Consider the following 14466-nt stretch of genomic DNA (forward strand, 5'->3'; position numbering starts at 1 on the left):
CTTCAGATGTTAAAGACCCTTACGGAGAGACAAAAGAGTAACTGGAAAGACTCACTGAACAAGTTGACCTACGCATACAATTGTACCCGCAGCGAAGTGACTGGATTTTCCCCCTTCTACTTACTGTACGGACGCTCCCCACGGTTGCCAGTTGACATGTTATTTAGTTTGACTTCAGAACAAGGAAACTGTAATCACCACCATTACATGGAAAAGTGGAAGCAAGGCATGGAAGAAGCCTACGAGATCACAAGAGAGAATGCTCACAAAGCTACGATCAGAAGTAAGAGATATTATGACTGTAAAGCTAAAAGCTCTGTGTTACAGCCTGGAGATCGTGTTTTAGTCAGGAACATGACACCTCGTGGGGGTCCAGGAAAATTGAGGAACCATTGGGAGGATACTATCCACACAGTTGTGCGCCAAGTGAGTCCAGACGTTCCTGTTTATGAACTCAGACCTGAGAAAGGAAAAGGGAGATCAAGGATTTTACATCGTAACCTTCTCCTCCCATGTGACCACCTGCCACTCGAAACGACAGTGCAGCCACGAGCAAGGAAGAGAAATGTGGAGCAAACCGAGGAAGCAGAGCAGTCGGAAGAAGAGGACGATGGGGATGAGTATTATCCAGTCTCATTCCAGCAGCAATCTGAGTTTCGCTCACCTGAAACAATGAACCCTGTGTGTAGTACACCTCCGGAGCCCGAATGCACACAGACTGAGGAAAACATGCCATCTGAGCCAGAGAGAGAACAAGGAACGACGAACCAAATGGAAACCTCACTGGAGAGAGAGGACAGTTTTGTCGAGAGTATGTCTTTGGAGGAAGCTGTCCCCTTGCTTGTTTCAAGTGACCCAAGTGGTGAGGCGCTCCAGCGGCCCAGACGACGGCACAGACAGCCTAAAGTTTTCACATATGATAGGCTTGGCTCACCAACTTGCCACAACATTAGGACATCACAACAACAACACTGGATGGTTCCGTGGACATACGTTGCGCAGCCACACCACTTCCAATACTTCCGGCACTACGCGCATGAAAGATAGAAATTGAACTGAGCAAATGCAGAGACAATGCACATTCAAATGGACTGTGGTTACACTCTACATATACATTCATGCGACGCTGTTGCAGTGAATCACACCACATTCATGGACCTTTGTTAAAGGAGAGTGTAATTGACTTGAACATGAACAGAACTGTTAGGTACTAACGTGTCTAAGTGGACACAAAACATAGACCAAAAGAGGGAACAAAGACATTAAAAGATATTGGGTACTTACCTGTGCTTGAAAGAATATATGGAAAGAGTTCCAGTCTGTGATAGTGCACTATATAAGATACGTTGTAGCAGAAGTGTTGATCTGAAATAACCGTGCCTTGTGTGTTGATTAATAGTGTATGACTTAACCCCTTTCTTTGCGCTTAAGGTCATAGGTTACATTCGGATGTTGGGGACAACATCTATTTTGAGGGGGAGTATGTGACAAGTGGTTCTAACTCATTTAATTTACAATAGTCTGTTATATTAATGGTTATATTAGAATACACATTAAGTTCGTCACTGTTAAAAACCGTATTATTGAGAAGCAGAATTCAGATAATGCTGATCCGTGTATAGATTGATTATTCGTCAATGTATTAGTAATGCCTTGGGGCTTCTGTAGGGGGATCGCAGGCGCGCGCTTTTCTTCCTCATTCAATACAGACGAGTGAAGGCGAGAGCAGCGTCTTGTGTGTTTCTTAAACCTTCCCGCTACTTTTTTCCCTTTTTAAGGTAGTTACCACTCACAAAGCAATGTAGATATTAAAACATGTTTATAATATAAATCGTTATGATATTGTGGTTTTATATGAGTAAATAAGACAGTTTTTGCATTGTTTAAAGAGTTTTGTGATAACCGCGTAGGTGTGTAATTTTATGCTAGCTGCTAAGTATCTCGTGGCTCCGTCGTGTCCGAGTCTCGACACATATGAGTGTTTACAGTGTGTACACACGTTTTTGCTGTAAAGGTTATTGTGTAATTATCACTATAAGGGTGATTTATTGTGATGCTGAGATACTGAATACTGCTGAATATTGTTAAAAGTATAATTCATTTAATGTTACTTGAGAACCCATTTAAAAAGGAGTATTAAAATGTATTTTGATAACTTTGTTTAAAACAATTCACATTTTATATGGTAATTTAGTTAAAAAGAAATTAGAAAGCCTTAGAATGTGTACAAGTGCAAGAAGTGTATGGTTTATTGTATACATTGTTCAACTGATTCAATACAGACGAGTGAAGGCGAGAGCAGCGTCTTGTGTGTTTCTTAAACCTTCCCGCTACTTTTTTCCCTTTTTAAGGGTACAACATGAAAAGGTTCAATATTGAAGACACCTGGTGCCACACTCTAATCAGCTAATTATCCCAAAACACCTGCAAAGGCCTTTAAATAGTCTCTCAGCTGTCTTGACAGCTGTCCAAAAGACGACTATTGACACCTTGCACAAGGAGGGCAAGACACAAAAGGTCATTGCTAAAGAGGCTGGCTGTTCACAGAGCTCTGTGTCCAAGCACATTAATAGAGAGGCGAAGGGAAGGAAAAGATGTGGTAGAAAAAAGTGTACAAGCAATAGGGATAACCGCACCCTGGAGAGGATTGTGAAACAAAACCCATTAAAAAATGTGGGGGACATTCACAAAGAGTGGACTACAGCTGTAGTCAGTGCTTCAAGAACCACCACGCACAGACGTATACAAGACATGGGTTTCAGCTGTCGCATTCCTTGTGTCAAGCCACTCTTGAACAAGACACAGCGTCAGAAACGCCTCACCTGGGCTAAAGACAAAAAGGACTGGACTGCTACTGAGTTATGTTCTCTGATGAAAGTACATTTTGCATTTCCTTTGGAAATCAAGGTCCCAGAGTCCACGTTGCTTGAAGTCCAGTGAAAAGTTTCCACAGTCAGTGATGGTTTGGGGTGCCATGTCATCTGCTGGTGTTGGTCCACTGTGTTTTCTGAGGTACAAGGTCAACACAGCCAGGAAGTTTTAGAGCACTTTATGCTTCCTGCTGCTGACCAACTTTATGGAGATGCAGATTTCATTTTCCAACAGGACTTGGCACCTGCACACAGTGCCAAAGCTACCAGTACCTGGTTTAAGGACCATGGTATCCCTGTTCTTAATTGGGCCAGCAAACTCGCCTGACCTTAACCCTATAGAAAATCTATGGGGTATTGTGAAGAGGAAGATGCAATACGCCAGACCCAACAATGCAGAAGAGCTGAAAGCCACTATCAGAGCAACCTGGGCTCTCATATCACCTGAGCAGTGCCACAGACTGATCGACTCCATGCCACGCCGCATTGCTGCAGTAATTCAGGCACAAGAAGCCCCAACTAAGTATTGAGTGCTGTACATGCTCATACTTTTCATGTTCATGCTTTTCAGTTGGCCAACATTTCAAAAAATCTTTTTTTGTATTGGTCTTAAGTAATATTCAAATTTTCGGAGATACTGAATTTGGGATTTTCATTAGTTGTCAGTTATAATCATCAAAACTTAAATAAATAAACATATATAAATATATCAGTCTGTGTGTAATGAATGAATATAATATACAAGTTTCACTTTTTGAATGGAATTACTGAAATAAATCAACTTTTTGATGATATTCTAATTTTATGACCAGCACCTGTATAGCTACCTACATAGCTACTGGAGGACCTGATAATTGGATGTCACGTGATCGATTTCCGGAGATATGCTTTTGATTGGCTGTTTCGTACATCCAACATTTCACTACTTCTTTGAGGTTTGCATTTTTCTATTGATGCCTACATTGTAGTAGACTACATCGCCAGCGATATTATATGCTTCTGATAAGTAATCAAACTATATCGAAATGCAATGAATAGGCTACATTTCAAAATGTATGCATGCCTATTTTCATTCCAAACCCCCAAAATAGCCAAATTCCATTACAAAGCGGTCGTACGTAGCACTTAAGATGCACTTTATAAAGAGCGACGTATGCGATGGTTTGGGAAACAGGCGTTAGTCCATTGTAACAAAGTCCCCCTTAAGGCTATGTGCATTGTTAAACCGTCGTAAGTCCACATTATCGGGAAACCGGGCCCTGAGCTGTTGCTAATTATTTAAAGGAAGTATTGTATAGACTAAAGCATTGTACAGATTCTGTCTTCATACCCACTTGCAGGGCCCCTTGGCCTGGGGCATACAACTGTGTTGCTGATGCGGTGGGACCAAGGGTCTTCAAATTCATTATTCATTTATTTAGTTATTTGATAAAAATATTTTCCATATCCTACATCACAATGTACTAAAACAGCATAAAAATGATTCTTGAAAATGATCATTTAAAAAAGACTTAGGCAAACGTTATGTTCCATAAAATAATGACTGAATTTGTTATGATATTTGATTGAGTTGATATGTAATTGACATGTAACCTATCAGTTGGCAAGCTGTATTTCTAGTTTAGACTCTAGTAACTAGCTAACTAACTATAGATGAATTACATTCAAAAAACAATTGACAGAAAATACAAATCAAATGCCCTGAAATGTAAGAAACGAAAGAAGTAAAATTGTATCCTGTGTTCCACTTACAACTTTGTTTTGTTTCTTACTTAGGTTCCAGCCGCTTGAAACTCATCAAGAGTTACATTCATGTTCATGCATGGATGAGGCCTAACTGTCCAACAAATGTCGTTTTAAAGCGGGACTTTTATTTGTAAATAGTTCGTTCATCACCTTTTGGGGATTTTACTTCGTTCTATGGTGTGCACGGAATTAATAAATGGATACTTTACCTTACAAAATGGCTAAATTGGCTGAGCCGAGACATATTGATGTGTGAAAAAAATGTTTGGTCTTCATTAATAGGTCTATATTTTGTGGAAATAAGTCATTTGTAATTACAGGGCCTCTTAAGATTAGATTCAACTTTATTGTCATTGAACAGTACAAGTACAGTACAATGAAATTCGGTTTGCGTCATCACCTATCAGCATGTAGGACAGACCGTGAAGCCTATGTTTTGTATTTTTGCTTCGGCCACTGTGTGCTTAGAGTTAGTTGCACGGCTGAGTGCAACCTTACTTTATTTAGCTAGTAATGCACTTAAAAATCTAGTCACCAATAACAGGCATGGCCAACACTATGTTCGGTGTTAGCCAAAAAGCTATAAGCTACAGTTGCAATAATACTGTTAGATAGTCATTTTTTCTTCCCCTTGATGAAGCCAATATGCTACCATAATACATAATTTGCATTGACGTTATTATACTTATAAGGTAAATACATAGCTAGGTGAAACGATTTTAAAGGTGATTTGGCAGTGTTGAATTAGTGTTGCGACTAAGCACAGCTTCAGATGGCTTTTCGCTGCAGAACTGGTTCTCTCCCAGAGTCAACATTCAGGTATCTACGTTACTATTTTTGCAGAATGATTTAGGAAGATCATTACAGTGCCTTGACAAGCATCACAGTATTGTTATTTGCTAAAATTGAATGACGACAAAAACGCTACTTAGTAGTCCCACACACCGGGCAAACGTTAAATGGAAGGTGACATGGTCCTGTTCCATGTGGAAATGTTCCTGTTGCTAATAAATGCCATTTTTAATCTTAAAAGCTATACTGCATCACAGAATGTTGCTTGAGTATAGAACCACAAGCTACAGTATGTGCAGATGAATTTGCACTTTCAGTGCTGATGCAGCTGGGGTGGGCAATTGTTCTTAATTGGTTCAGCAGAATAATAGTGGAAGGAAATTATTTCTACAACATATATTCTCACCACAAATTATTTGGATGAATTTGTCAAATGGAAAAGCTATCCTCTCCTTCTGTTCCACTGAGGTCACTAAGATCATGATCATCCCTCCTTAAATGAACAATAGCAGATATGGGTAAGCAAAATCCATTCTTCATATCCTGGTTGCTGATATTCAGTTCATTCAATTTCTGTTCAAGTGAGAAAACAAACAAAGAATGTTATCAGGTAAGCCCCAGGGCCCCACATGGAAGCACAGACACCCCAATTCAAAGGCACTCACCCTAAATAAGGAATTCCTGCTCTATGCAATTGGGGGCTCCCAAATTGTGTATTTCACAGTCACAGAATTTGCCTATACATTTTTGTTACTCAACAATTGTTTAACTAGCACTCGGTGGGAGAGCTGTCACCCTCTGACGTAGCTGTCTCTCAAACTCAACCCTGTTCACCCTGATTGAAACAGCTGTAAACTTAGAATGTCCAGTGATGTCTCAAAGAGATTTATTTGACACATTTTCAATATTTGTTGTTAATTCCATTTTGTTTATTGAAAATGTTGCTTTATAATGTGCCTTGCTTTATGTGATCACAGATATCAAATTAATATATTACAATAGTTTATGTATAGTGTTTTATTAAAATGACACCATATTTGGATTAACTTTAAGATGATGAACTTAACCAATATCTCAGTGTGGATGGCACTATCAAATTGCATATACTATTAACTCCCTCAATAAAACATACTCCCTCGATAAACATCTATGGTAGGATATTGTAAGGTTTTTATTTTTCATTTTTCCCCCTCGAAGATTTCAGTTTGTTTTTCAATTGAATTGTTCAAACTATAGGTCACATTAAAAGTGGAAAAAGTTCTGACATGATTTATCTTTGTCTCATTCTTTTACATCACAAAAAGGTGGCATTTTAACAGGGGTGTGTAGACTTTTTATATCCACTGTAGATTTCACAGATTTGTGTTACATCTTCATCCAATCAATGCAATGTTTTTTTTAGCAGCCCACAATTCCAACTGCTCTTATATGTCAGTTGATTACTTTTCCACCTTTGAAAATATGCTTCTATCAGCTGTGAGTCAAAAGCATGTGGCAGAAAATAGAACCAAGACAATTCTGATTTCAATGATAGCAACGAGACCAATTTTCCCATGAGTTCCTGATTTTTTTTCAGTGTGATGCTGAACAATTGAAAATGTACTGCCAGCCTTGGAAAGTCAATGCCAGTCATGTCCCCCAGATTACTTTTACTACCACCAAATTTAAATTGCTAGCTAGACTAACTACACACAAAAACATAATACTACACATTTCATAATACTCACTGTTGCAGAGAATCTTTGGTATACTGTAGCAGGATTTAATTTATAGGCAAATTTCCCACATTCACTAATATCACTTTCAAAGTAGACACACAGCATATTTCGTCTCAATCTGAAATTCCACAAATACAGTTTGAATCAAGACCTTAATGAATGGGATGGAGGATAAGTGAGGTGAGAGAGAATTTGTTTGCTTGTCAGGATATTCCACCCTTTCTTTCTGGTCTGGTTCACTGATCCAAATAGAATATGGATGAGGTAAAAAAAAAAGGCATTTTGCGCTAGAACTCAGAGAACACTTAATGAGAGTGAGTACTGCTTTTTTCTTTCAAATATTGAACTTCTTATCCTGATTTTTTTGGTTCCTCCCCCACCCCCCACATGCAGTATGATTTGAATCGAAACCTTAGTTAATGTAGAGGGCGATAGGCCAGGTGAGAGGGATTTGTGTTATTGTTATCAGGATATTCCTGTTTTTCTGCCTGGTTTAATTCACTGATTTATATAGAATATGGATGAGATTTAAACAAAATGGCTCTCTGCGATGGAGAACTCAGAATACTCACCTAAACGATAGGAATTGCTTATCCTTTTAAATATTTTATTCCGTACCAACTACCCACCAGTTAGAGTCAATTTGATAATTGCAAAAGTACATTTCAAATTCTCCAGGTGGAGGTCATGTGATATGGAATAGCGGCACTTTTACCCAGGTCTGCTTGACAAATAGAAAAAAATAGCTTTACAGGAAGGGACATGGTGAGGAAGTGTTTGTGTGAGGAGCTTGTGTATATGAATATGCAGAGGCCAGTCCGTGAGTAATGAGTTCATGTGAAGTGCTAACACAAACAAATATGGGGGAGGAGCACATGAATAATGAAGCCAACGCTGTCATTATCAGGACCAGACACACAGGCACACACTGGCATGTACACACACATATGAAATGTGTAAATGGATGCAAATAGAAACACAGAAACACACACATACTCTGCAGGCCTTTCTAAATAACTGATTACATGTGAACCAGGTATAAATACTGCAGAAAGTAGATAAATATGCTATCAAATGGTTAATTACTTTCCTTGTCTACTCTTTAGAAATAATGAACTGATTATGCCATGCTTAATACTTTTTTGGGTGGAGGGAATTACTCACAAAGAGAGATCAGGTAGCCAACATCATGTCTTTGAGCAGTGGGTTGATTAGTAGTATTGTTTTGCCTTACCTTTTCTCTCATGTGTGAAAAAAACAACTTTAATCAACATTCACCTTTGAGCAAAGGGGTTTTGGAGAATAAATGATACATAATATGGTGACATAAAAGGTGTAGTTGAAACGCCACCCTTAAGGGAAATCTGTATTTTCGGACTCAAGAAATCAATATTTGGTCAGATTGTTATATGAACATATTGACTATTGTCAGACAAATACATTTAGAAAATATATATTGGGAAGAATGATTCTATTTTATTGCAAAATAATCAAATACCAAACTATGTAAATGGGGCATTTTACCTGACTATCGGGGCAAAATGCCCCTGCCTTTGGGGTAAAATGCTCCCTGGGTTTTTTTTCTATTTAGGTGTCATAATCTTTCTATCAATGTAATCTATACCATTGAAAATAATTCAATCTTGATAGCACTATTTAAGTGAGTTAATAAAACACATTTTAATGAATTTGAGTGATATTGCACATTCCAATATCCAAAGGCAAAAACCTATGTTTACCATTTATTACAATTTCAAATAACTTTTGATGACTATTTTTAAATGTTTTGTCAACCATGTGAAAGTATAAATTTAATAACATTAAATCGATAATACTGAGCAATTCATTCAATATCAGTGCCAGTTGATAGGCCTATTATATTCAATGTTAATATATGCTCAGTAAACTAGATGCTAAATTAAAGAGCACTTATATTAGGCTATATCTTGAGCTTTTGTTATATTTCAGCAAATGTCATTATCATCATCTTCCGCTTATCCGGGGCTGGGTCACGGGGGCAGCAGTCTAAGCAGGGATGCCCAGACTTCCCTCTCCCTAGACACTTCCTCTAGCTCTTCCGGGGGGACACAGAGGCGTTCCCAGGCCAGCCGGGAGACATAGTCCCTCCAGCGTGTCCTAGGTCTTCCCCGGGGTCTCCTCCCGGTGGGACGGGACCGGAACACCTTCCCAGGAAGGCGTTCCGGAGGCATCCGAAACAGATGCCCAAGCCACCTCAGCTGACCCCTCTCGATGTGGAGGAGCAGCGGCTCTACTCTGAGCTCCTCCCGGGTGACCGAGCTTCTCACCCTATCTCTAAGGGATCGCCCAGCCACCCTGCGGAGAAAGCTCATTTCGGCCCCCTGTATCCGGGATCTTGTCCTTTCGGTCATGACCCAAAGCTCATGACCATAGGTGAGAGTAGGAACGTAGATTGACCGGTAAATCGAGAGCTTCGCCTTGCGGCTCCCCATTACTATAGTTGGAACACACCCTCCGGTCCCCTTTCTTAAAAAGAGGGACCACCACCCCGGTCTGCCATCCCAAAGGCACTGTCCCCGACCGCCACGCGATGTTGCACAGGCGTGTCAACCAAGACAGCCCCACAACATCCAGAGACTTGAGGTACTCAGGGTGGATCTCATCCACCCCCGGTGCCTTGCCACCAAGGAGTTTCTTGACCACCTCTGTGACTTCAGCCCGGGTGATGGACGAGTCCACCTCTGAGCCCTCATCCTCTGCTTCCTCAATGGAAGACGTGACAGCGGGATTGAGGAGATCCTCGAAGTATTCCTTCCACCGCCCGACGACATCCTCAGTTGAGGTCAACAGCTGCCCACCTCAACTGTAAACAGCGTTGGTAGGGCACTGTTTCCATCCCAGAGGCATTGTCCCAGACCGCCACGCGATGTTGCACAGGCGTGTCAACCAAGACAGCCCCACAACATCCAGAGACTTGAGGTACTCAGGGTGGGTCTCATCCACCCCCGGTGCCTTGCCACCAAGGAGTTTCTAGACAAGAACTAGTTTCCGTGTCCAGGGATTGGGTTGTCGAGGCCCCTGCCTTCGACTGCCGCCCGATCCTCTAGGCACGACCCCTTAAGGTCCCTCCTGCAGGTGGTGAGCCCACGGGAAGGCGGCCCCACATCGCTCCTTCGGGCTGAGCCCGGCCAGACCCCATGGGAAAAGGCCCGGCCACCAGGCGCTCGCATACGAGCCCCAACCCCGGGCCTGGCTCCAGGGTGGGGCTCCAGGGTGGGGCCCCGGCTGCGCCATATCGGGCGACGTCACGGTCCTCAAAATGTTTTCCGTCATTAAAGGGTTTTGAACCGCTCTTAGTCTGACCTGTCGCCTAGGACCTGTTTGCCTTGGGAGACCCTACCAGGGGCATATAGCCCCAGACAACATAGCTCCTAGGGTCACTCAGGTACTCAAACCCCTCCACCACGTTAAGGTGGCAGTTCATGGAGGAGTAGGTCAAAATCGTTTTGTGAAATTACTTACACAGTTGAGATGATTCTAGTTTGTCAAATGCACCAAACAACACAGCGTCACCCTGTACAATGAAATTCTTATGAGATGGCACCTGACAAACTAGGTAGTTAGAGTAAAGAAGAGTATATAAGCAAAAATATAGCTAGACAGAAAAATAATAATAAAATAAAGAACTGTATACTCGCAGCAATTTTTAAAAAGAGTACTGTAAACCAGGAGCAATCTAGGTAGTATTTTCATAGAACATCAATCTGGGTAGTATTATTGAACAATTTAAATATGGCAAGTACGGCAGTAATATACATAACAGTGTGACCTAGCAGCAATTGGTAGAGTTATTGAAGTATTAGCTACATATGAGTGCAATAAGCTTATGAATTCTGGCATAGCACACTACAACTACTTACTGAGGATTAAGAAGAAGAAAATGTACACACAGAAGGAGATCCGCAAATGACAGTTAGTACTGTTCAATCACTTTAAGAAGTGGTAAATCTGTGAATCTCTTGATACCAAGCCAAAGAACAGGTAGACCAAGAAAGATTTCAGCCATAACTGACAGAAGAGTTGTTTCGGGATACAAAGAAAACACCTTGACACGCCTCACAGCCTCTGGCACACTGTATTTTGGAGTGACGAGACCAAAATAGAGCTTTATGGTCACAACCATAAGCGCTATGTTTGGAGAGGGGTTAACAAGGCCTATAGTGAACAGAATACCATCCCCATCAAGATGAAAATGGTGGTGGCTCACTGATGTTTTAGGGGGGGTGTGAGCTCTAAAGGCATGGGGAATATTGTGAAAATGTAAGGTAAGATGAATGCAGCATGTTATCAGAAAATACTGGCAGACAATTTGCATTCTTCTGCACAAAAGCTGCGCATGGGGCGCTCTTGGACTTAACCAGCACGACTATGACTCTCCAGTGGTTACATCAGAAAATGGTGAAGGTTCTGGAGTGGCCATCACAGTCTCCTAACCTTAATATCATCGAGCCACTCTGGGGAGATCTCAAACGTGCAGTTCATGCAAGACGACCAAAGACTGCATGACCTGGAGGCATTTTGCCAAGATGAATGGGCAGCTATAGCACCTGCAAAAATTCAGGGCCATGTACACAACTATTACAAAAGACGGCATGCTTTCATTGATGCTAAAGGGGGCAATACACAGTACTAAGAACTAAGGGTTTGCAAACCTTTGAACAGGGGTCAGTAAAAATTATTTGTTGCCATGTTTTGTTTTATGATTGTGCTATTCTGTTATGACCTACAGTTGAATGTGAATCCCATAAGAAATAAAAGACGTGTTTTGCCTGCTCACTGATGTTTTCTTTACAAATGGTACATATTACCAATTCTCCAAGGGGATGCTAACTTTTGAGCACAACTGTATATGCTGACAAAGAGTCTGTGATTCATCAATGTTCCCATCGGCTGCATCAGTCCTGTAGGGCTAAATGGATTCCTCATTCCAGCATTGAACTGTCTGAGAAACCGTTTGTTTCTGTTTTAGAAGTGGTCTGTATGATGGGAGGAGCAAAACTAAGGTGTGGTCTGCTTTCCCAAATGCAGGGTGGGGGAGGGATTTGTAACGATTCCATATTTGTGAATTACAGTGGTCACAAGTCTGATTACCCCAGGTAGGAAAGTTAATTTGCTGATGATATTTTGATAGAATGATTCCAACAACAATAACAATACAACAACAATAACAGCCGCCACAGGATGGGCATACTCTAGTACATTTATTACTCCATATAGGACTTCCAGAGCACGCGTTTTATCTGCTTGCGGGGGTATATAGACTGCGATATTCTTAAATTGTTGCACTATTTCAATAGTTTCAAGGAGTGGTGAACCCCTCCCCATCCTCAATTCTGACAGATTTATCCTCTCTGAAATTATCTTTTAACCGTTTGACGCGTAAGGTCACAGGAGTGTGATCAGGCTAGAGTGGTCCCTGAAGTGTACGATCACACTGGTGTGATTAGAACGTCTTGTTTAGAACGCACCATTAGCACACCTAGCTACAAGTAACTTAACAATGGCTGGTAAAACCGCGCTATTATTTACTAACATTTAGCTCAAACAGTGTTTATAAATGTATTTCTTGATTGTAATTGTTTCAAGACCACACTATGATATTAACCAGGTAGAAAGCATTCAAATCGGGACAAGAAGTGTTACTTACGTACTAACAGACAGCCAACACTAATACACAAAAACTAAATTATATTAGCGACTACTACCGATCAAAACCATTGTAAAAACCTTCTAGAAGTTATGTTACCCATTGTATGCTTTTTATATAGTTTATACATTTTCACTGCACTGAATTACTGCTCACGATTTGTTAGCTAGCGGGTAGCTGACGTTTGCTAGTGGTTAGCTGACGTTTTCGAGCTTGCTACAGTTATAAATCAACCAACTTTTGCAGCTCTTAGAATTTGAGTCAACGAGAGAAGCTTGCAATGCAATGCATGTAGTGTTCCTTACCTAGCAAGTTGACTGTTCAAATGCTGGAGAGAATTCAAATGCTGAAGTACTGAGTACTGAAGTCACGCGCAAAAAAACTCACGCTGGGGGGTCGGTAAGGAATATTTGAAACTCACGCGTGAAAAGGTTAATAGCCAGTCACGTTACTGACCTGTTTAATTGCCCTAATTAATTGTTGTGATATTCCACGAGGTTTAGTATTTTAGCATTACACAACATTCAGAGTATTTTGTTGCCTTTGTGAGCAGAAGTGCTTTGAGAGCATTAGGACAAATATTCTTTGGTGTTTGATCAAATTTGGCATGATTTCCAAACACTACATCTGGTGAAAACCAATTAACACTCATCTGCTGGCTAATACCATCCCTTATGTGAACCATGTTGGTGGGAGCATCATGCTATGGGGAGGCTTCTCACTGGCAAGGACTGGGAGACTGGTTAGGATAAAAGGATGCATGGAGTATAATACAGAGTGGTCCCCGAAGAAAGCCTGATATACAGAGCAAAGGGTCTCAGACTGGGGCAAATATTATTCTTTCAGCAAGGCAAACAACCCAAAGCACACAGCCAAATCGAAAGTGTAGCAGCTTCTGGTCAAGTCTGTGAATGTTTGTTGAGTGGCCCAGGCAAAGCCCAGTCTTGAACCCGATTGAACATCTGTAGGGAGACCTGAATGTCACAGTTCAACAAAGCTCATCTTCCACTCTGTCATAATTTGAGAAGATCTACAGGCTGTGAGAAACTGCCTAAATCCAGCAAAGCTAGTAGAGGCAAACCCAAGAAGACTGTAAGCCGGTTTTAATAATTATGCACAATGAGATATTTCAGGTTTTAGTTTTCTATGAATTGGCACAAATTCTTCAAAATGTGTTTTTGTCACTTTTTTCATCATGGGATACTGTTTAGAAATGTATGGCAATTGTTTGAATCGATTATCAATTAAGTCTGTAATAAAGCAAAATGTGGACAAAAGGGAAGGGGTCAGAATAATTTCTGAAGACACTGTATAGAGATTTGGTTATGATTACACAGCTTGCTATTGGCACAAGATATATTCAGAATCTGGCAAATCTGAAAAACATATAAATTGGAGTAAATATTAATAATTGATGAGTTTAGGCATTAATGTTCATAGGGCTAATGTTTGGGAAAGTACTGAATCACAAACAACAAAACTGCTAAAGGATTATTTCTGTGTGATTAAGTTGAAGATTTAGGTTTGGGTAACACTTACCTGTAAAACAAAAAACAGTGCCTACTAAAGCACTGTGTTTAAATCAATTACCTTTGACGCCTGCCTTTCCAGCAGAGGAATGAACGTCACTGCTAGTTTTGTCAGTGTGCAACTT

At 40.7% G+C, this 14466-nt stretch overlaps 1 long non-coding RNA gene across 2 annotated transcripts in view; it reads right to left on the minus strand.

Moving 5' to 3' along the window:
• Positions 1 to 14466, minus strand: part of LOC105016101 — a 148763-nt gene that overhangs the window by 33900 nt on the left and 100397 nt on the right. The gene's annotated exons all lie outside the window — the stretch shown is intronic.

The sequence above is a fragment of the Esox lucius genome, chromosome 16, assembly GCF_011004845.1.
Source record: "Esox lucius isolate fEsoLuc1 chromosome 16, fEsoLuc1.pri, whole genome shotgun sequence".
Lineage (NCBI taxonomy): Eukaryota > Metazoa > Chordata > Actinopteri > Esociformes > Esocidae > Esox > Esox lucius.